Genomic DNA, 21,524 nt, shown 5'->3' on the forward strand with positions numbered 1-21,524 from the left:
GATGACATTCCATATCTTTGCTCCAATTTTCATCAGCTTTCTGAGTCCACAATATTTCTTCATTTTCTTTTAATATTGTTGGCTTTAACTGTTCTATCAGCTCTGATCCTAAAAATACTTAGAAATATTCTTATTTTTCCGAAAGTGAGTGGTTTCTTGGGAAGTCTGTTTTTCTATGTATGAGGTTAAACAATAGGAAAAGCTGTATGACAAAAATGTTACAGTCATGACAACTGGCCTGGCTCCTACCGAGAAGTACGTTCTGGTTCTCATGAGTTAGCACAATATTTCCAGTTTTGAATAACCAGTGGAGAAAAGGAACAATATATATATTTTTTAAAATATCTGTTTTACTTCCTCTTAGCAGGTGGTATAATCCCTAATTCTCTCTCCACCTTTCTTTAACTAAATATCTAAATACGTATCTTAAGGCACTACTGAATTAGTCCACAGCTATATAATGTTGGCCAATTTACTGAATTAGGAGTTTCTGGTGTTGTTAACTTGTGGGTTCTGAATGTGTTTACAAAAACAAAAAGTCCATTGTGGTCAAACAGCCTCATATATGAGCTGTCAGGAAATGACAGTTTAATTATATTTGCTTAAAATCTTATACACAAAATCCATTCAGTGTTATGGCAAGTTCTCAATACTGGGCAAAAACACAGAAAGGTATGTGATTTTTTGTATAAACAGCTGCTGCCATGCAGAGATGCTAATATCAGTAAAACAAGCACTATCAACTCTGCCTCCGCATGAAATTACTTGTGAAATCTTTGAAGGACAACATCCACACAGATGTTTTCAGAACAAAAAGCCAAAGGATGCCTTCAACCGTCTTGGACAAAAAGGGTTATATCGCATTTCTTCTACCACTAACTCAATGGCAGTGGCTGTCATTTCCTTAGCACACCTGGAGGAATTAGTACATGAAGGCTGCCAATTTGTGCTCGAGTTCTTCTATGCTAATTCCACAAATGTATTTGAAGCAGGTGCAGTTACTGCTCCTAGACCACAAACCTCCCTCAGGACAAGAGATCAATGGTCAAAGAAAAGTGGAAATTAAACTGCATTCCTGGCATCTTAGAGAAAGAGAGGGAGACACAGAAAGGCCAGACAATCTGGATGAAACATTTTTCAGCGTATGTCTTTAGCTATTCCTAGTGACTAGCATCTGGTCCCGCCTTTCTGTTCCACCTCAAGAAAGGAAAACTGCTGGGTGTCAACTAAGACCAATGAGAGAAAAACGATTCCCACTTCACAGGGAAATGAGGGTGGTTCAGATCTTTCCAAGTTAAGCTGGCTATGATTAAGAAACTCATACCCACCCTTCTAGCTCTCTAATGTGCTAGCTGTCTCTCCAGTAGTTGATCACAGCTGATGAGAAGGTGCCGGTGTGGGATTTGGGCCACCCAGCTCAGCTTATGTATTTGAAAAGGCAACTGTCTCGATGGAGCCAACCCACTGTGCTCAGCTCTAGCACAGGACAGTAACAGAATCCCTCACAGCCAGAGACTGCTTGCGAGGGTGCACGCGAGTGGCTGGTTTCATTTCACAAAGCCACGTATACCTGGAGCTTGTGCTGTAAGGTGGCCCCTCAGGTTTACCACGTCGGTACAGTAGACCGTTGGTGCAGCGTGCAGTATATTCGATCAGTAACCAATTGCTGCCCCCCAGTCTGCACATGCCAATGAGTATATCTAAGATTTCTACATGTCATGGAGCCTCCCCGGGACACGTGCAGGAACACTGATCCTGTTGTGAGACATTTGGAAGTCCTGGACAAAGACATTAAGCCCGTGAATTCTGCTGGACAACATTTGGGGGGGTGGGGGTGGGCAAAAAATGGTACATGTCCTGGAAACCCAGACAGACAGTAGCCTTACATAAAAGCAACCGTTTTCCCATGACTGGAGGTTAAGAGCAATTACTATGTTACAATTGCTACTTAAAAACACACAACAGATGATATTGACTATACAACAGCTATGTTTTTATATGCTTTATTAACAAAGCTGGTGGGGAACCAGGAAAAAAGCAGCCTTAGAGCATAGCATATTCTACCTTGCTCTGCTGGCACATATTCAATTGCTTTACTGCAATCAAGAAAGCTGTGCAGGGTCTCAGTACTGCTAAGTAAACAGACACGCACTGAAAAATCGAGGAAATTTCTCACTTGTATTTTAAAAAGCATTAAAACCCACATTAAAATAAGTGTACAAACACAGACACATAACAGATACCACCCTCTTATTTTCCTCTCTGGATTCTTTTAAATGCCAGAGTGATGAGACAAACCAGAAAAATGGACACAAAACCAGTAAAGACAAGCTGAGTTTGTTTATCCTTGACATTCATTTTATCCAATGATAAACTGCCATCCTGCACTGATTTCTAATGTTTCAAAACAAATGCAGATCTTTGCGCATACTCCTTGGGGTAACTGCTGTCTATGGATCAGGATTTCCTAGGAGAGTTTTTGATAAGGTCTAACTTAGTAATCTATTAAAAGCCCCAAACCCCTAATTTTACTGAAAATTAACAAACAAGATTGTTGTTTTCTACAGAATTAGAGGTTAGGAACTCTTTTTGAAGAATCAGTTAAATATACTTCTATAATTAGCACAAAAGCTTCAGTTCCATGATCCCAGGAAATGCTTTTTCCTCTAGTATGTCTCAATGCTGTGTTTGCCACTGTTGAGGAATTGCAGAATTCTATTCACCCAATTTACAATGGCAGTAGCACTTTGCAATTACCGAATAATGACCTGGATGAAACAGGGTTAATAGTTGAAGGTATGTTATTTGTCAACAGATAAAACTGAAGATACCTGAGGTGAAAATACTATGACTGCTGTCAGGGCTCAATTACTTTCTTGCAAATCTTTATTGAATTTTCTGGCTGTCACAGGGCAAGCTGGGTCTTCAACCCTTCAGCTGCTCTTGAGAGTGCTCATGAGACAGCCTCTTGGTTCAGCCACAGTTCAGCCTACTAAGACTTCTCCGCTGCAATACAGAAAAAGGCATCTGACAAAGCTTTTTCAGATATTTGCTCACAGCTAGCAGTCTAAGTACAACAGATTGTATGTTATACAATCTGTTGTATATACTTAAAACACTGTGGCTGGGCAGCAGAAAGTAAAGTTGTTTGAGTATTTTGTGCCCATCACTTCATATTGGGCACAACAGATTCTACTGTGGAAAGAGGAGAAAAGAAAAGACTTATTAAACATTTCAGTTGTGGTTGGTTTCGGTTGGTGGGGATTTTTTGGTTGGTTGGGTTTGGTTTTGGTTTTTTTTACCGAACAAGGAACCTATCCAACTAAACACTTCCATAGGTGTTTCTACAGGCAGTTATTTACCTCTGGATCACTGCTCACAGCACAGCACATTAGTTACTGGGACTCATAAGTAGCTCACCCCTTGCACCAAATCAACCATGGCAAACAAAGCCCTTGGGAGTCTTCAATCTCTGAAAAGCCATCAGTGCTGACAGGGTACAAATCAAGGGAAGAGAGAAAGAAAAAAAAACCACCCATAGAAGGAACTCCCAGAATCAATACATCACACCTGAGATAAAGGAAATACGTTTCCTAAGTGCATAAAGATAGCGATTCCCAATTCTATCTCATGACTCAGTAAACACCATGTTTAGTTTAGTACTCTAGTGATAAGAGAGGCTTCAATCCGACCAATTAAAATGCAGGCAATGTCCTTTCTCGTTTATCAGAGTGACTGTTTTAGCATCTCCCAGTTTTTGCAGTTTACAACCAGTTAGCGCTTAGCTTTCAGCCCATGTCATTACTGCAGGCTGGTAATGGCTGTGAAATTGTTACTTAAGTGTTGTATAAAGTGGAACAGCTGGCTAGTGAAAAATAACAGCGGTACAGCACGTGTGCTGCTAAGTGCCATGGTACAGTGTCAACAAAGCGTCTGGTTTGAAGCACCACAGGGAAGGGAAAGGGAGCCGGAGAGAGCGCACACACGCAGATTCACCCTTAAGACGCGCAAGAGATCAAAGACAAGGAGCACGCAGAAGCCACGGATATCCTGCCACAGGCAGGACTCCCCTCTCCACATTTTACTCCTGACAATGTCCCCCATGCAGCATACAAATATCACACATCCCTCCGTTCCAAAACAAGGTGCAAATAAACAGGGAACCTAACCCCTAAACAGCTCTAAAAAAAAGATGTTTTAGACCCATGACATTGAATCTAGTTTTCTATTACTGTGAGTGCTCAGGGCAAAGATCTGTGGGAACCTTTCATGCTCCTTCCAAGAAAGTGAGCTACTTTCAACATCAAAGGAATAAAAAGAAAGGGAGGCTGTTAACACAGGTGCTACCACTGGTTATCATCTTGTTACCAGTGGCAACTAGAAGGTGGCAGATAAATTGTGTGCAGAAGGGTACATTTTTGAGAGCTTCTAGGCACCTAACAGATGTCGCAGTGGGCTCCAAATTTGCCTTGTCACTGTACCTCCCCAAAGCACTTCAGAAATAACTTGAGGGGGGTTCTATTTCTGTTTATCTGTAGTGCTTTTTCCTGCACAGAGCCTAATCTTAACCCAGCAATGGAGAGAGACCAAAGCAGTGTTCAGCTGTACAGGATGGCAGTCTTTACTAATATTCACCACCTTTGGACTGTGACGACAGTAATAGGTGTGAGAGAGGCTTTTCTCCCACCAGTCTATTTGAAACCAAAGACAAGCAAAATGTGAGTGGAAACGGACCTGACCATAGCTCTTCATGTCGTAAGATAAAGAAATTGGGTCCATTTCCACCCACTGGAAGGTCTGATGCACTGACCTAAGACAGCAGCAAAATACCCCCTGTAAAAAACCCTGGAAGTATTCACGGTCCTAACCTGTAAATACCCAATATATGTCATTGCCCAGAGCCCATTTCTGCTGATGACTATACCACAGGTTGCTCTTTACGCAAGCTCTTTCCAGTGACATCACCTCTGATCCAATAACAAATTACAGCTGCTGGAGTTGGAAACATCCAGTTTGTATTTCCTGGGGCTCCACTGATGCTAGCTTTGAAGAGGCTGAAGAGCTAAACCAGCCATCCTCCCGACTAACCATGGGCTGACAGACCTCATCGGGGTCTTTCTGAAGACCAGAGTTAAATGTCATAGCTTGAGAATCAGGTAGTATGGGACTGGATGCTACTATGGGAGCTAAAATCTAGACAGCAATTTTGGCATGACTAAGCTGGGGAACTATTCAAACAATTCCCAGGTAGCTGTCTCTTGCTGGCAAGTCAGTAAGAGCAGAATGATCACTGTCTCAAAAGCTAACACTGAGTACACTAAATGCAGTCATCCTCTACAGTATCTGAGGTCATTCTGTTGCTGCACGTTGCATAAATAAGACCATTTTGATATCAGAACACTTCATTCTGATGTTTGCATCCTGATGTTTCACCTCCTGCAAACAGCCTCCTCCCCTTCCAGAGACTTGATTCTACTAAGCAATCCCAAGACCAGTTCTATTCTCTTTTCAAGCATAAAAAAAGGAATACGTGTAACTGCTGACCATCATCCCTCAGACTATTGCCAATTTTTTGGGGTTTGGTTACTCGCAACAGGTTCGGAGAGGTGATCTAGAACCAAGGGAAAAAAAGCAGCTTATGCTGTCCTCCTGGGAATCCTGGGACGCGTACGCAGCAGTGACTCATTTCTTACCTCACACTGCATGCGCTGCATCTGCAGCTCTCTGTGCTTAAAGAATCGTATTAAAATGCACTGAAACATCAGATAGCAATGGAAAACAGCAACAAATTTTCTGCCTTTACTTCAGGACAGGCTTCTTTTTCATTTTGGAGTACCAAAATTAAAACCAACACAGGTAAGACAAGTTTGTGAACGCCAGAAAAGCTGGTAAGCTAATGAATAGCACTGGAATGAGAATTAAGTATGTTAGTTCAAGAGCACAACAGACATAACAAAAGTAAAAGAGGGTGAAGCATGGAGCCAAGCTTCCTAGTGAAAGCAAAAACCAGAGGTAATTCCGTGGACAGCAGGCCCCTTTGTCTTTCCAGTCTCCCTGAAAATCCATATTTGGGGCAGTCTCCCCCTGTTTGAGAAGTCCTCAATGGATTAGAGCTTCTTGGTACTGGAAGCCACCACTTCTTCCACCTCAGCTAGTGCTGGAACTTGTGTTACTGGGGGGGGGGTGGGGTGGGGGGGGTGTCTTGTAGCAAAAGAGGAATCAGAGTAAACACTTTTAGCATAAGTGTCCCAGTCACCTCCTTTTGCAAAAGCCTTTTTTTCCCCCTATTGATTTCTATAGACTGACCCAGACACATTTCTTATATAAACAGAGCTGATCAAATTAACCACCCCACAGTGCAACAAGGACTGGTTAGAATTTGTGTTCCCGGCATTTCCACTTCTAATTTTATGTACAACATTAGGGTGATGCTAAATTTATACACTTTAAGGCCACACTCTTCTTTTGCCTCCCTCTGCAGTTTCATTGCTTTTTCTGGCTGAAGCTAATACAGGACAGAATTTGAGCCTGAAAGAGATTCATCTCTTTGAACATCAGTCAAAAATAAAATGTGTCTGTCATTGAGAAAACAGGCAGAACTCAGCCTGTTTTTGTTAGACTTAAGGCTTATTTGCAGTGAGTGGATGAAAACCAAGCTTACAAAGGCTTTCTGGATCTGTATCTATCACAAACCCTGAAGAAATAAAGACCGTTAAAAAAAAATGTTTTCCCTATCAGGAGCAAGCCTTCAAGTTGAAACTCTTTCAATGGAAGGAACTGTCTTTGAGAAGGGCCCATTTAAACAAACTGTTTTAGAACTGACTACACAAAATTGCAGCTTTCTCAGTGCAAGAGGAATGACATATCACAAAAATTAGGTCATGTAGTAAGACGCTTCATACCAACCCTCTGAATGTCTGGCTTTTAATTTCATAATCAATTTTGGCATGGCTTATAAAAAGTAGGATTTGGATGCCAGGATTTAACATACAGAGATGGCTTCTGTAAGGCTTTTTTTGGTTTGTTTTCCCCGTTGAATACTTCATGTACAAACCAGTGTTGGCAGTTGTTTTCAGAGAAGATGCCTCGAAGTTTCTTCAGATTACACTAATAGTTTCACTGATTGAAAATCCACAGCAGAAGAGAATCGGGAGTCCCTGGGATACTGATGGAGTTAGAATAATTTATGGAGAGCGGTCTAGCACAACATAAGCTATTTAAAGCTGTATAATATACCCACAAACTCTTATTAAGGTTTGTGGTTTTCAGCCCTGTGAGACAGAAACCAGTTATCATTATGCATCACCATGAAAGCAGATTAAAATTAAATCAATCTGTTTATCTATGGGTTTGCAATGCAGCTTTTCCAAGGCATAACATGTTCTCCATCTAATTAACATTTCACAAGGAAAAACCATTCCACCCAGACACTAAACCGCCCTCATTCAAATGGAGATATTACAAAAATACAGCCCAGGTGGATTTATAACAAAATTTAATTAGCAAAAGGGCACAAGACCTATCTAGGCTTCAAAAGTTGAATTGTGCATACCAGGAGTTAAATAAAATAGATCTCTTTGTAATACGCATCTGTTGGACTTGACAAAATTGCCTATTGCACTTACAGTTTATGTGCATGCACACAGTTGCATACACATGTATACATGCATGCGTTACACACACAGACTTAGATTTTTATTCCTGTGGCTTTCGAAAAGAAAGTCCTTATTAAAAACATGTTTTGCAAGATGTAAAATGCACAACTGTCTGGAGAATTAAAAGAAAAGAATGCATACAAATCCATTTAAAGCAGAAACAAATATAGAGCTTGTAGCTCTGACCTCTGTTCCCTTACTAAACAAGCCATGAGAGGGCCCGATCCTCAGCAGGAACCAGAACCCTTCATGGCCTGCAGAATGGGATCTTTTTGTTTTAGAAAGACCCTGAATTTAATGCTCAGGAATCAAACCTTAGGAGTTATGCGAGTAGTAAGAACAGCACTGTGCCTCCCCAGGGACCCCAGCAGCAGTCATCTTGGGGATCCCAACATGAAGGAAAAGTCAGAAACAGGTTTTTCATAAACTTCCTGTGTCAGCCAGCAGTCTGGCTGGTGCACCCTTCTGCTAATTCCATCTTGTGGACTGTACATGATGTCAAGTAAGTGGCAAAGCAGTGAGAAAGAGGAAAATAGCAGCGTCGTAACCTGAAGTGGCACTACAGATACGTATGCTACTAGCAGGCAAAATCTCAGTAATACAATAGAGAAGACAGCACTGTTACAACCGACAATGTTACTGTTAGCAATGTTCTAAGGAGGTATTATTGTGTTAAGGGACAAGCTGGTACTCCTGTCCATAGCCATGTCTCAATACGAATTATGAAACAAGCACAGAGATGTTTAAGAGGAGATAATGTCTTAAGGTTGATAGTTAGAGGTCACGGTGAGGAAGTAATCTATGATCTCTTTTTACCCCAAACTACTCAGCAAATGCAGCGTTGTAACGTAACACTGACTTACTGTCATCTCTTCCAGCTGTATGGCACTTTTTCCTACAGGAATGGATAATAGGGCAATAATGAGCAACAATACTGAACAAAACAAAATATTTATGTATTCAAGGGTGTGAAGGAAGGTGTTTGTTTACAGAAATGAAAGACAAAGATAAATAGTGCTGCCTGCTGATTTAAAGTTGTTGGGAGCCCTGTGGACTGTTTCCAACTACTCTTTCCAAAATAAATGCAAAAATATGATGTAGGGTCTGAAATATATCTTTCTAAACTGCTTGTAAAAAGAAAACAATGCAATGCATCCCTTCCTTTCCCGGCCAAACATCAGCAAAGCTGCTAACACCACAGCCTGTGCAACCAACGATTTTTAAAATTAGACTTAGATTTAAGAAAGGATAGGAAAAACAAAGCACAGTACTGGGGACTCTGTGCAGTGAAAATAGAGTGCTATTTGCCCATTTCACAGGTGAAAAAATGGTAGGAAACAGCTACCATACCACAACAAGCATGTGAGTGAAGTTGGTTATGAGCAACCCTGAGAGAACCACCTAGACCACAAGATGAGTGCAATGAAGAATTACCCAGTTATCCATTGCAGGTGGAGTAAAACAGAGCATAGAACAACAAAACATTTTTTCAAGTGCTGTAGGGACATTTATATGTGTGTGTTTATGCACGTGTATATATATTTTTATGCTGAGTGGACAAGCAACAAGTGGAGAAATTCTTCTGATTCACTTAAATTGGCTGAGAACATTAGGAACACAGTGAATAAATTAGACAAGGCTGGTGAACTGTGCAGTACAGCTCTTCCAAAACAAACAGTTGCAGAAACAGGAATAGAGCTATATATTCTCTATAAGTACCAAGAAGCAATGGGGTTGATAAGACTATTTCTTTGGCTTTATCTTCAAAGCAGTGTCTGGTGCAGGTCCTTTTTGTTTTGAAGTCATACAATAAGACACAATTGTTGAGGGATGCAGGTACTACTCCAGAGCTATGACCTGGCTAATCACCTTTTACAAGAATTGAATGGAGGGATGCTGCTAGCAATCAAAACTACAAGAATTTTGACTTATTGAGCAGAATTATCAAGCAGATCAACAGCCACTGCCCAAACTCCCTTCAATGTGGCTACCAGCTGTCTGATGTTCGGTGAAAAACAGTGCGCACCTTAAAGCAAATGCTTCAAGGCTACAAATGCTTCAATTGCTAATGTATTAGCAATCGCAATATCATCGTAAATGCAGATAACACATTCATCTCAAAAGAATCTCCGAAAATATTCCTGTCCTCTCCTGGAGAGACTCAACTGCACAAATGCTTTGTGAGCCTAATGCTCATCCCAGCGAGAGCTCACCTCCATGCAGCCCCAGTGCTTGACGCTGAATCTGCCCTTTCAGTTCTTCATGGTGACACCTTGAAACTCATGGCAGTCTTGGTGAAGGGTTTGGTGCTTGGAGGTGATCTAAAAAAGGTTCTTTATTCGAAAGTTTATTTCAAACTTCATAAGCAGGACAGTTCTGGGGTATTTCCAAATCACATCCTAATGCAAAATGAAACAGCAATATCACTGAGCAACGAAAGAGATTACCTTGACAGTGCTAACAAAGACTGATCAGTGAAAATGAGTTAGCACTGTTCCCTAGCAACTTCTCACAGCTGCAGATAAAATCATTTTCTGGCCATCACAAAAATTGTGATTACTTAGTTCTCTCATAAGGAATTCTCTCATCCATTGCCTCTACGCAGCCCCCTCTAGGAGGTAACACAGGAGCCATTTACAGCAAGCTGTACCGTTACATTAACTTGTCCAAAAATTTTAAAAAAGACCCATGGATCCGTATGTGCTGTGTTTGTCCTTCATTCAATGACATGTATTTCCAATGTTCAAAGAATAGCATCAGAGAGAAAGAAAAACAGCATATAACAATCTTCGCTGCAAAAATCCCGAGCCTGCAAACACTTTTCCATAAAGGTGTTTCCTCACTCACGGGAGCAATTCCACTGATTTCTGATGACATTACTTAAGGTTTAAAGAATCAGGTCTACAGTAAAGAAACTGTAAAGTAAGTGTATAAAGGGTTCAGACTCTTTAATGGAGTAAAAAAGCCTGCATTGCTCCAAAGAGTTGCTATCGGCATAAAATAGATATTCACAAAGCAATTCAAATAAGAATTTTTGTTATATACATAAAATCTCAGGCTGAACACTATACATCTACACTGACATATTTAACCACCTTTCCATCATCTGCACGAGTGGCTACCAAAGCAACATTTGCTAAATAATAGCAAGGCGTTCTGCTGCAGGCAAACCCTAATAGCTCAATGAAGCCACTGATGCAGAAGGGAGTTCAATTAATACAAAAATGACACTGCCCAAAATTATCCTGTGTCCTTAATGTAGGGTACACGCAATGTTGTCTGTATCCAGCTGCAGCAGTTAACCCCAGTGCATGTCAGAGCACAGTTACGGTTATGATTTTAATACTGCAAGAGCCATAGAAGAGGGCTTGGCTGATCCAAGCAAGCAGAAGCAGAGGTCACTTGGAATTACACAAAACCCTCCCTGCCAATGGCTCTCCAAGACAGAGCTATTTTGCAGGAACACAAAGGCAGCTGCTAATCCTCTCCACATATAAATCCTGAAAAACTAATAATTGCACCTCCTCTCAGTCTCAAATTTCATTAATTTCCTTGGACCATTTTATTCTATCTGTGTTTTTTAATAGAAGAAAGATGAGAAGGAGTTAGAGACTTCTCGCAGCATACAATTGTTCTAACAACCCTACTGTGGAATTCAAATGTGTGAGAACCCCCTAATGTCCACCTATTGGTGCTCAAAGTCAAACATCATAAAACAGAGTATGGGAGCTTAAAATATGGACCGAGCAAGAACTATAGTGCACATACATGTTTCTTTTATATTAAAACTTTGTAGTTTTAGACACCAGGTTTAATGTGCCACAATTTTTGGAAGCAGATTGCTCTTTTGAAAATAGAGGTTTCAAAAAGTTTTAGTGAGCTGACATACAGAAATCTTACTTGTGGCAATGGCTGACTTTTTCTACTTCTGCAGCAAAAGCCCAGTAGCAATCAGCCAAAAATGTTAACACTCTAAATCATTTGCCACTTCTAAAAATTCTCTAAGGCAGAAGTGACCACTAGGCAGTTGTTTCTGAAAGCAAAAAGGTTGTATCCCTGGCTACCACCTGGTAGGACAAAATCCACTAAGAAATACAAGCTGTTTTATCAGGCAACCAAAACATCAACACAACGGATAAAATGGCTAGATGATAAAGTGCCGAGAGTGATGGAATACGTGGAGGCTGAAGAAACTGTGATGGAGAGAGAAAAACTACAGAAAGGGAGCCCAGGAAAATAAATTAAACTATAAGTTTATCAGACATTGACTTTGCCTCATTCTTTAAACTACAAGAAATGTGAGCTATAGTTTCAGGAATGCCCATGCTCCTATTAGGCGGTAAGGATTTGACAATACGGCATAACACTGCCATTCAGCATGGGAAACCCATATGGTTGCAGTCAGAAGGAAATTAATAGTCTGCCCAGGGATTAAGGCATGGCTCAGACCCAGTAAAATCCCAGCGCCTGTTGGCTTAGCTTCGCCTCTGATCAATTAACTCCTGTGCTCTTGCTAAGTGGATGTGCACTCACAAATTCAAAACTGTTTGTGGGGGTTTGACAGTTTTGATAGACTTGTGGTCTAACAAAATTAATGTTCAAAAAAGATTCTCAGTTCCAGCCACATGCAGCAGTCCTCTCCTGACTGTGTGCTGAAGCAAGCCTGGGCCATGCATTATCCCCTCCGAGCCTGGGTCTGGAGACCAGATGGGAGCTGCAACACACTCCAGGTACACCCCTGATCAGACCTCAGAGAACACATGTCATCAGTTCAAACGCATTTAGTGCTGGTGTAGACCTGGCACCCAAACTCAAGCCACTTGCCTCTCTGGCACGGGGCTGCTGTAACCCTCAAGCGCACTGAGACACTGCAGCTCGCCTGTTTACATTATAGTAGACTCAGCAGGCCTTCCTGCAGACTTTAGCACTGAGGATATAATTCACCCCTTTCCCTCAACACATGCCATGCACTGCCTTTACTACCAGGGTTTGCAAGGCAGTCTCGGAGACCTGTCTGTAGCGCAATAGGAGCCTATTTATACAGTGAAATGATACTGAGGACACTATGCCTATGCTATAGGAGATTCAGTGGCTGTACCTGCTGCTGTCCTAGCCCAGTTCTGTGGTTTGATGTTCCTTTAGCTGATGGAGTGTATTTGATGACCACATCTTCTGGTTTAGCTTAATTGGAAAGGAATCTAACTTGCACTTCACAACTGCTCTGTATTATGAATCGAAGTGCAGTAGGCGAGGACAAATAAGAGACTTGCTCTGAAAGTATGCTTAGGATGCAAACTGAACGCTGATGTTTACATACATGCCAACTGACACCGTAGGATGGTAAAGAGTTAAAAATCTGTTAGCAAAGACTGGAGGTGACTGAATATTACCCTTTAGAAAAAAAAAATCACTTTTCCAAATAAGATGCCAGTAGAAGCAGAGGCCTCTGTGAATACCCCAACTCCCCTTTCTGAGCCATGGTCTTTGGTTGAAGATTTGTCTTCATAGTAACTGCTTTGAGACAGTCAGTATGTTCTATTCCCATGAAAGTCACTGTAGAAGCCACAACCTAGCTCTGTGACCCACTGAAACATCACAGGCAATTGAGGTTGGCAGAATACAATACATGTTGGTATTTTGATAACTGGGTTAAAATTCACAATATTGAAAAACCTGTAAAACCTAATTGAGCTTTCTAACACAACAGACAGAAGTTAACACTAGATTTACATTTATTTGAGATTCAGGATAAAAGTCCCACCGATGACAAAGGGGCAACAGAGCCATGCTGATTTGAAAGGAAAGTACCCTCATCCATGGGATCCCTGGTACACCACAGTTCTCTGAAGATTTCTAGTGCAAGAGCAGAGCTGCCCCATCCCCCCTTAGCTTTTAGATCAAGGTATTTCTAGGCGATTGGTGAAAAGCCAAGTCACAGATACCACTGTCACCTTTTAGACTGTTTTAGGGGTTTTTTGTTTTTTAGTGAGTTTAAGGCAGGGGAAAGACAGACATCTGTTTCATAAAGAACATTTTTCCAGCTAGAGCTGGAATTTCTCCTGCACAAAACTTGCACAGTGTTATCCTTTCTGAAAATCACACAGTTTTGTTCCCAAATTGCAGAGAAGTAAATGATGGATCAATAAACATGGCAATGAAGAATTCAGTCCACAGTTCATTCAGCTGCATTGAAATTAGCACTTCATGAGCCATTTTGCACACAGATTCTTTATACAGAAAGTTTTCTTTGAAAATCTGTTTCAAGTCCACAATCAAGGTAGCTCTGCGTGCGTCACGCTCTACTGCATATTCCTTTGAACAACTGCCTTTGCAACTCGAGGCAGTTTGTAGAGAGACTAATTAAACAACAGTCCCTGCCATCACGGGTCCTACTGCGAGAAAACTGGTGATGACATGACACACGTGCTGCAAGCAAAGAGCACAATCGAACCATGAAAACAACCATGCATGCCAAAGGGTCGGAGGGAGGGAGCGACAACTGATTTAAGTATTTAAATCTATTCCTTATCAGTGTGCTGTAGTGGGGTGTATGTATAGAAAGAGGCCTGAGACTGGGGACCCCGAGGTGACCATGCAGAGTCGCAGAAGGTCAACGTGGGGCTGGGGAAACAAAGATGATGTAGCATAGACCGTTATAAAAACAAAAAGGCAAGTGTCAGTCTCCTCACTGTGGCTACAAAGGCTCCCTTGGAACTCCCTTTCTTGGTCGGGAAATATGGAAACAACAGTATAATATATGTTTATTAAAAAACACATCTTTTCCTGTTGGCTGAAGTGCTGGCTGCTGATAACAGATTGATGAAAAAAATATCTATTTTTCTGTTGATGTATTGCTTTTGCTTAAAAGATAGAAAACAAATGTATTAAAGAAAAAGATGCCGGGGGTAAATATTTTAGTAATCTCCATCACAAACCTGTCATATTGTAAGGATTACAGTCCATTAGGATTGTATAAAATTCATGGCAAAGCTTGTAATTCAGCTATAAGTCAACGACGAAAACCTCCTATTGTGTTTTAGGAATCACTATTTGCTAATATTACAATCATCATCAAGAGCTGCTTGTCGTAACAGGGCTAGTTTGGGGAAAGATGGCATGAATCCACTAATCACTACGTAACATGTCCTACTCTTTGCTCAATCCATGGGGATGGGGAGTCTGTGAGTTGCCTCCTGTGGAGAGGCTGTTTCCTGAGCACAAAGCCCTGACACCTCATCTTCTTTCTCTTGGAAGTTCCTTGCTCAAATGCTGAAAACAAATGTTGGTATTGGCTAGAATAGCAGCTGTCATGGGCACACTGGGTCTCTCGTGCAAGATCTGGCATACAGCACGATTCCCTGCACAGAACAGAGTCAAGTAGGGTATTTCTAAAGGAGGAGGAGAATGTGGGTACAAGGGGCAATAAATCAGCCCCAAGGTTTTGCTAAATAAAGAAATTTTTCCTCCTCCAAAAATATCTGCCTGGAAGTCAGGGAATGACTGCTAGAGGAGATTTACTAAAAAGGGCACACACTAAAAAAGAGGAAAAAAAAAATTAATCTGACAGGCCCTTCTGAAGGCTAATTTGAAGACCTTCCCTCTAGGAGACTGTTTCTGACAGACCTATCACTATACATATGTATACACTGCAACAGTGTAGGAGGGTACACTAATTAACTTTCACTCCACCTGGCCAAAGAAAAAAAAAAAACCAACATTCTGAAGGGAAGAAAAGCCATAAACAGCATTGCAGAGTCAAATACTAGGTAGTGCTGTTAGCAAATCCTACTTGTATTAGCAGGTAGGCAATAGCTCTGGTATATACAGTTAGAATAAATTATCTCATGTCAAATGTTCATTAAGTTTGTCCTTGAAGCAGAGCAAAGTTAGACAGAAATTTGGAAACTGGGTCACTCAGTATGATACTACGTATCAGAGGCATTATCATATTTGGTAATGCATTGACTGATCAGTGCCATAACTGTCTTGAGATGTGCTCTGCTCTGAACAACGGTTTAATTAAAATAGAAGCTAAATGCTACTGACATTGGTGATGCAGAAAAAGACTATTACCTGGTAAAAAACAAAGATGGCTAAATGCAACATTAGACAAAACAGAAATTCATAGCAAAATATCATTTAAAGAAACAGAATCCAATTTAAAATAAGATTTTAGCCCATTATTTCAATAATTCATATTCATCTCTTTCAAAGTTAAAAGAAACCTGGTCTTCAAAATGTTATTTGCAATACATACTCAAATGATAATACAGCAATATGGTAGATTCACATTTTCAAGTATTCATTAATTTCCCAACACTGCTGAGAAGCATACCTATTTACCCCATGATAAAATAGGATATTTTTAGTTCTGAATAATTGGACTTGAGCAAACAAGAGACACACAAAGAAAGAACTAAGAATTCAGAATTTCTTGGATTTTACTCATGCTCAGAGACTGAGGACATGCACTCCGTGTGGATTTTAAAAAACACTTCTGCACCCCCTCTCCAAATTGCTATGTCTGTGCAAATTGCCAACTCTCATCTGCACTGTCTAATTTGAATCAAATTGGCTATAAGTCAGTTCAGAATTAATTCAAGCAAGATATTGGAAGTGTTCCTCTTACCAGTTTTGTGTTCTGTGAAGTCACTTTGAAAGCAAAGTAGCTACAAGTCCCACCAGGATATCGTACTTCCAAAGGTCAAAAATGAAGTTTCATCAAGCCAGTAGTAACAGAAAGAAAAGTCATCAGCTGCAGCTGGGTATTTAGGAGCTTGGTGGCCTTCCTTTTGACTCACACACACTGGCTCTGCTCCTGGAACCACTTCACCCTGCAGTCATGACACAGTGTTTTTTTAATGGCATCACCGCAGAGAATTTCCCCCTCAACTGGAACAGAATGAGGAGAGAAAATGAGCTCTGCTGTCCTCAGCATGCCATGTTCTTATAACAATATTATCACTCGCTTTTGGGAGAGAAATACAGAAACTGGGATCACTTCACCATAGCCCATGGTATGCCAAGTAAGTGACTATCACAGTGACATAAAGCAGGGTGCCAGCAAGGCTCTAAGAAAAAGAACACTTCCGTACTGCTCCTTTGAAAGAAATATTTACAGAAAAAAAATATAATCTGTACCATCGTGTGCAAAGCAAGTACCAAAGAATGTTTGGGTGAGACCATGCACCAGCAACAGACCAGTTACTCTCAGGTCTCTTTTGTCACACACTTGATAGAAAAAAAAGCGGCGTCAGTAAGTTGGACTGTAATGTTCTGGTGTTCAAAATCCAGAAATGGTATTTTCTTCAAAAGATGCTACAAGCTCACTGTTCTTCTCAAAATCCAGTCTTGATTGTCTTTCACAGAAATATACTCCAGAATGAGACACCCAGGATGAATGTTCACATTTGCAAACATGTGTGTCTAATTCAGCTTCTCATGGGTGAGATCACAGAAGAACATAGATTAGATGGAGCCCCTGCACCCACAAAGTTTATTCAGCTTTATACCAACCCTCAAGTTCTGTAATGCATTCCTTGTAGTTTTTCAGGGAGTATCCAAATCCTGTTTCCCTAAACATAGAAAACTACTGGTTCTGTCTGTTCTTACCTGCTCAGAAATTTGCAAGCCTCGTTCTCATTTTTATCCCTAAGGAGCTCTCCATACCATCTCCATTCCATGTTTGTAATTTCTTGTCTCTCTTTTCTGGTCTTTTCCTTTTAGCGTTCACCCAATAAAAATGATATTTACTTATAATCAAGGAACCTCTCAACCCATTAATTTCTTTCTGGCTTTCTTAGAAATCCCTTCAGAAATTTTGGCTGTTGCCATTGACACAAACTGGAGCGGCTTCAAAACTCTACTAGCTTGCGATGAGAAAGCAGCCCCTTGCAAAATAAGGTCTAGGACCAGAAGAACAGAAAAAGACTGTTACTCAAGAGCACTGAATTGTAAAGCTGACATTGCTATTGATAGAAAACTACCCATTGATTTCTTTGGCCGCTGAGGATAGCTCAGGTTCGTTGCATGCAAGTTCATTTTAAGACACTGGTGAAACAGCAATATATTGCAAAGCTGTATTAACTCACATGGCTTTGCTCAGCAAGACGTATTTGGAAATCAAAGGCTGTAATATACATATTTGCTCCTGTTCTGCACAATAAATTATTTATTATGTCTGTTTCCCATTTCAAGATTCCTAGACAGGTAGTTAAAAATATGTGAAATGATTTATTCAAGGTTGGGAACAATTGCAGCATCCATAACATATCTCAAAATAAGCCATGTTGCTTCCAGAACGTACTTCATTTTCACCAGTGGTTTTGAGATATCTTTAAAACTTCTGAACAATTTAATAAATCTTCTCAAAAACAGATGTCTATAATTGATCTTATACATTTCCCTTGGAAACAGGAAGCACCATTCATTTTTTAAACCCCGAGACGTACCACGTCTATTAGCTTTCCTAAGGTATTAAAGCTTCCCAAAATTCACTCATCTAAATAAAAATTTTGCACTTTGATTTGCTTTTGCCTAACTATTTTTCCACCCTCAGCTCACCTACTAAAGACATGAATCTATCCTTGTCATTTCTGCAGTTCCCTTCTCAGGAAAACGTTTCTGGCAGTTCTGTATCTTCAGAGCTACAGGATGTTTTTAAGCCATTTGTATTCAATGAAAACGTTCACAGGCTGTCTCCAGTTTGCACTCCAGAGAAAAGGACCTGTTCTAATGCTATTGCCCAATCTTTCTTGCATTGTTACCAGACCATTAAAGATAGGACTTTGCCATGTAGTTACTAATTACTGCTTATTAAAGATAAGTACAATTTTTGACAATGCAAGGTAGTACATAATTTACATAAGATAAAAAGAAGAGGGCACTTAGAATACACAAAGGAATGTAGAAGAGATGGCACTACATATATTATGAATAAGCATATTATTATTCTAAAATTATTGTCACTTCACTAAATTAATCTTCCTCATTATAAACCTATTTTTAGGCTCCCTATCACTAAACAGACAAACTCTAGTTTTGAGTTCTGCCCGAAACAGACTATTTATTAATATCAGAATATAAATAACATCCAGGTAAGACTAATTTTAATTCTGTCATATAAGTAGAAGGTTTTGGGGATTCCAAGGATATCAGATATGTAGATTTTTGGGTCACTGCGATGTATTTGATCAGCTTGAGCCCCACTTAGTCTGATTTGTTACTGTGGTTTATACTGCAGTAGACCTCAGACTATAATTATGAAGAGTGCCATTGTTAATAATGTTTTCCAAGTTATCTCTGTTAAATAGTAGACTGCATGTTCACACATTTTTCTAAATTATTTTTGAAATCTTTGAAAAGATTTCCCATTTTAAAAGGATATATTGATACCTTGAAAGGATGTATTCATTTATTAATACTTTTATAGATTAAAAAAAGGCCAAGCTTGTCCTTAGGGAATATGTCCTCAAATCAGGAATTCATCCCTTTCTGCTTGTTACTGTTGACCCCTGGAAGACATCAGTCACATGGACAAAGTAATCCACGTGTATACAGTTCTTCACTGAATGAGGTCCTACAAACACTGACTCTATGACAACCAGAGTAATCAGGCTTATAAGCTATGCAGTCCTTTGTGGATAACTTTCAAAACCAGAAAGATATCTATACAGATATCTATACAAATAACCACTCCCAACTATGTAGTCTCCACTCCAAGACGTACCTTTCCCATAACACAATTTCAGGAGCTTCTAAACACCATGGGAAGACAGCATCATTAGCAATCAACAGGATCTAGGCTACAAAGTCACTTAGGTGCTGGAAAGCATTCTAAAAGCATTACCCATGAATTAAAAAAAAAAAAACAAAACACCAACAAAACACAAACCTATAATCTAAACAAAACACATTCAGGTGCCAAACGCACGTCATATCCCTTTCTGAGTCCAGCTGCAGTCTACCCTAATGACTTTCATTTGCAAAGCATGCGTGACTGGAACAGAATGAGGTCTCATTTTCTACCTTGGTGCAACACCATTTTTCTCTTCCTGAGACTGTATTAAGATTTGAGACAATCAGTTCTTTTGGCTTAATAACTTCAGTTATCAGCTTCAAAGAAACGCATAGCAATCCTGACATGTATCTGAAATGAAGTCCGTTGTATTGGGAGTGGAATATATATATTAAGTGTCTTCTCTCACTGTTTATATCTATTTTTTTACTTCAAGCCAACCTTTCCCTCTGAACCACAAGGATTTAGTGGTTACTTGCTGAGTTTTGTATGGCAGCTGGCCAGAGTTTAATTCCCCCAATCAGCTGATAACATACTCTTCAAAGATTAAATCATTGTATCACAGAGGCATTATACCCAGCCTCTGTTTTTATGCTGGCTAAGCCAAAGGGAAGTCCAACATCTGAACAACTTGCTTCTGTTTCATCCTATAAAATATTGATTGCCAATAAGAGGAAAAAAAGAGATAGTATACTATAAGGTACATGAAACAATTTTCTGTAAATCTTAAACCTTTACACTATAATCATTGTGAAGGAAAGGTAATGCATCTCTTAAGGATTTTGAATGCTGCCTCCTATACTCTGTCACTGGACAAATCTGAATCTAAACGGCTGTTCTCTTAATACCCACAGGATATGAATGGCCCAGCTGAGTTTACAACAGTAATAAAGAACAGACTTTCAAACTGAGTGTGGACTGATGTATACAGCAGAGTAAAAAATAAACACACTAAAGCTGCTACATAATTCTGTCAAGCATATGGTTAAGTTATGATTTTATTTAGAAAACAGATTGTAAGAGTGAAGTGATGACAGACGAGGGTATGTTGGTCAGTCATAAATAAGAGAGTATTCTAATAGGAACTGGGCTCGTTACTGATCATATGCTGCCACACAGATTTAGCGAGATCTAATAGCTTAGAAAATACGGCTTCTTAAATACATGTTGCAGCGCATTTTCAACTTTAGGTTGCTCAGTTGAAAAAAAATCCATGAGCGTTACTGCACCTAACTTTTAAGAGCGATGGTGGAGTTACGTTTATGGACTCAATTAGACTTCCTGGTTCCTTGTAAAAGGGTAGAGTTAATCCCTTAAGAATGGCTTTCCCAGCACCTAGTGCTCTGCATAGAGATGACTAAACCAGGCAAAAAGGAAATACTGAAGACAATCTGAAATCCTTTTTCTGATCCAGATTGCTCTACAGCACTTAGGCATCACTAGCTATGTCAAAACCAAGAGACCAGGGAGTGCTTTCAAGTTCCTGCTTCTGGGTGCTCCATCTGCACTCGAGTTTCATCTGGGACAAGACCTAGGTACATACTAGCTCACTCCTGTGACTGCTTCTGCAAAGAAGGAAAGCCAGGTGCGTGATCGGGAAGGAAACCACAGCGTGCTCAAGCCAGGATCCCAAACACTCAGTGATGTACACCTGATACTGCGATTAGATATGGTTTATGCTGGCAGTCCTTTACATACAATGATCCAGCTGCACAGGAGAGGTGCATGCATAACCCCCTGGTTCCTGCACTCCTTTTACTGGGCAATTGCTCCAGCAGCTATGGTATTTTCTGGCAGTGAGTGGGAACAGTACCATCATCACTGTTGGTGGCTCTGAACACACAGCTTGTGTCTGCTGAACTTTGTGCTGAACAGCTTCATCAAAGCATTATTTCTTCTGTTTTAAGTGCATCATCAAGACTTTCTTAGACCGTAAATCCCATATCAGGCAAAAAATAACCCATGAGTGCTTGGTTCAACAATTTGGGTCTCGTAGTAACAATCAGAAATACTGTGACCACAGAACTCAAAAGATTTATGGTTTATAATTCCTCCTGCCATTTCGTATTGGT

The 21,524-nt window shown here is 40.2% G+C and overlaps 1 protein-coding gene across 1 annotated transcript in view; it reads right to left on the reverse strand.

Annotated features, from left to right (window-relative positions):
• TMEM132D (transmembrane protein 132D) overlaps positions 1–21,524 on the reverse strand; it is a 274,438-nt gene that overhangs the window by 162,609 nt on the left and 90,305 nt on the right. The window lies entirely within an intron of this gene.

The sequence above is a fragment of the Ciconia boyciana genome, chromosome 15 (genome assembly GCF_034638445.1).
Source record: "Ciconia boyciana chromosome 15, ASM3463844v1, whole genome shotgun sequence".
In the NCBI taxonomy this organism is placed as follows: domain Eukaryota; kingdom Metazoa; phylum Chordata; class Aves; order Ciconiiformes; family Ciconiidae; genus Ciconia; species Ciconia boyciana.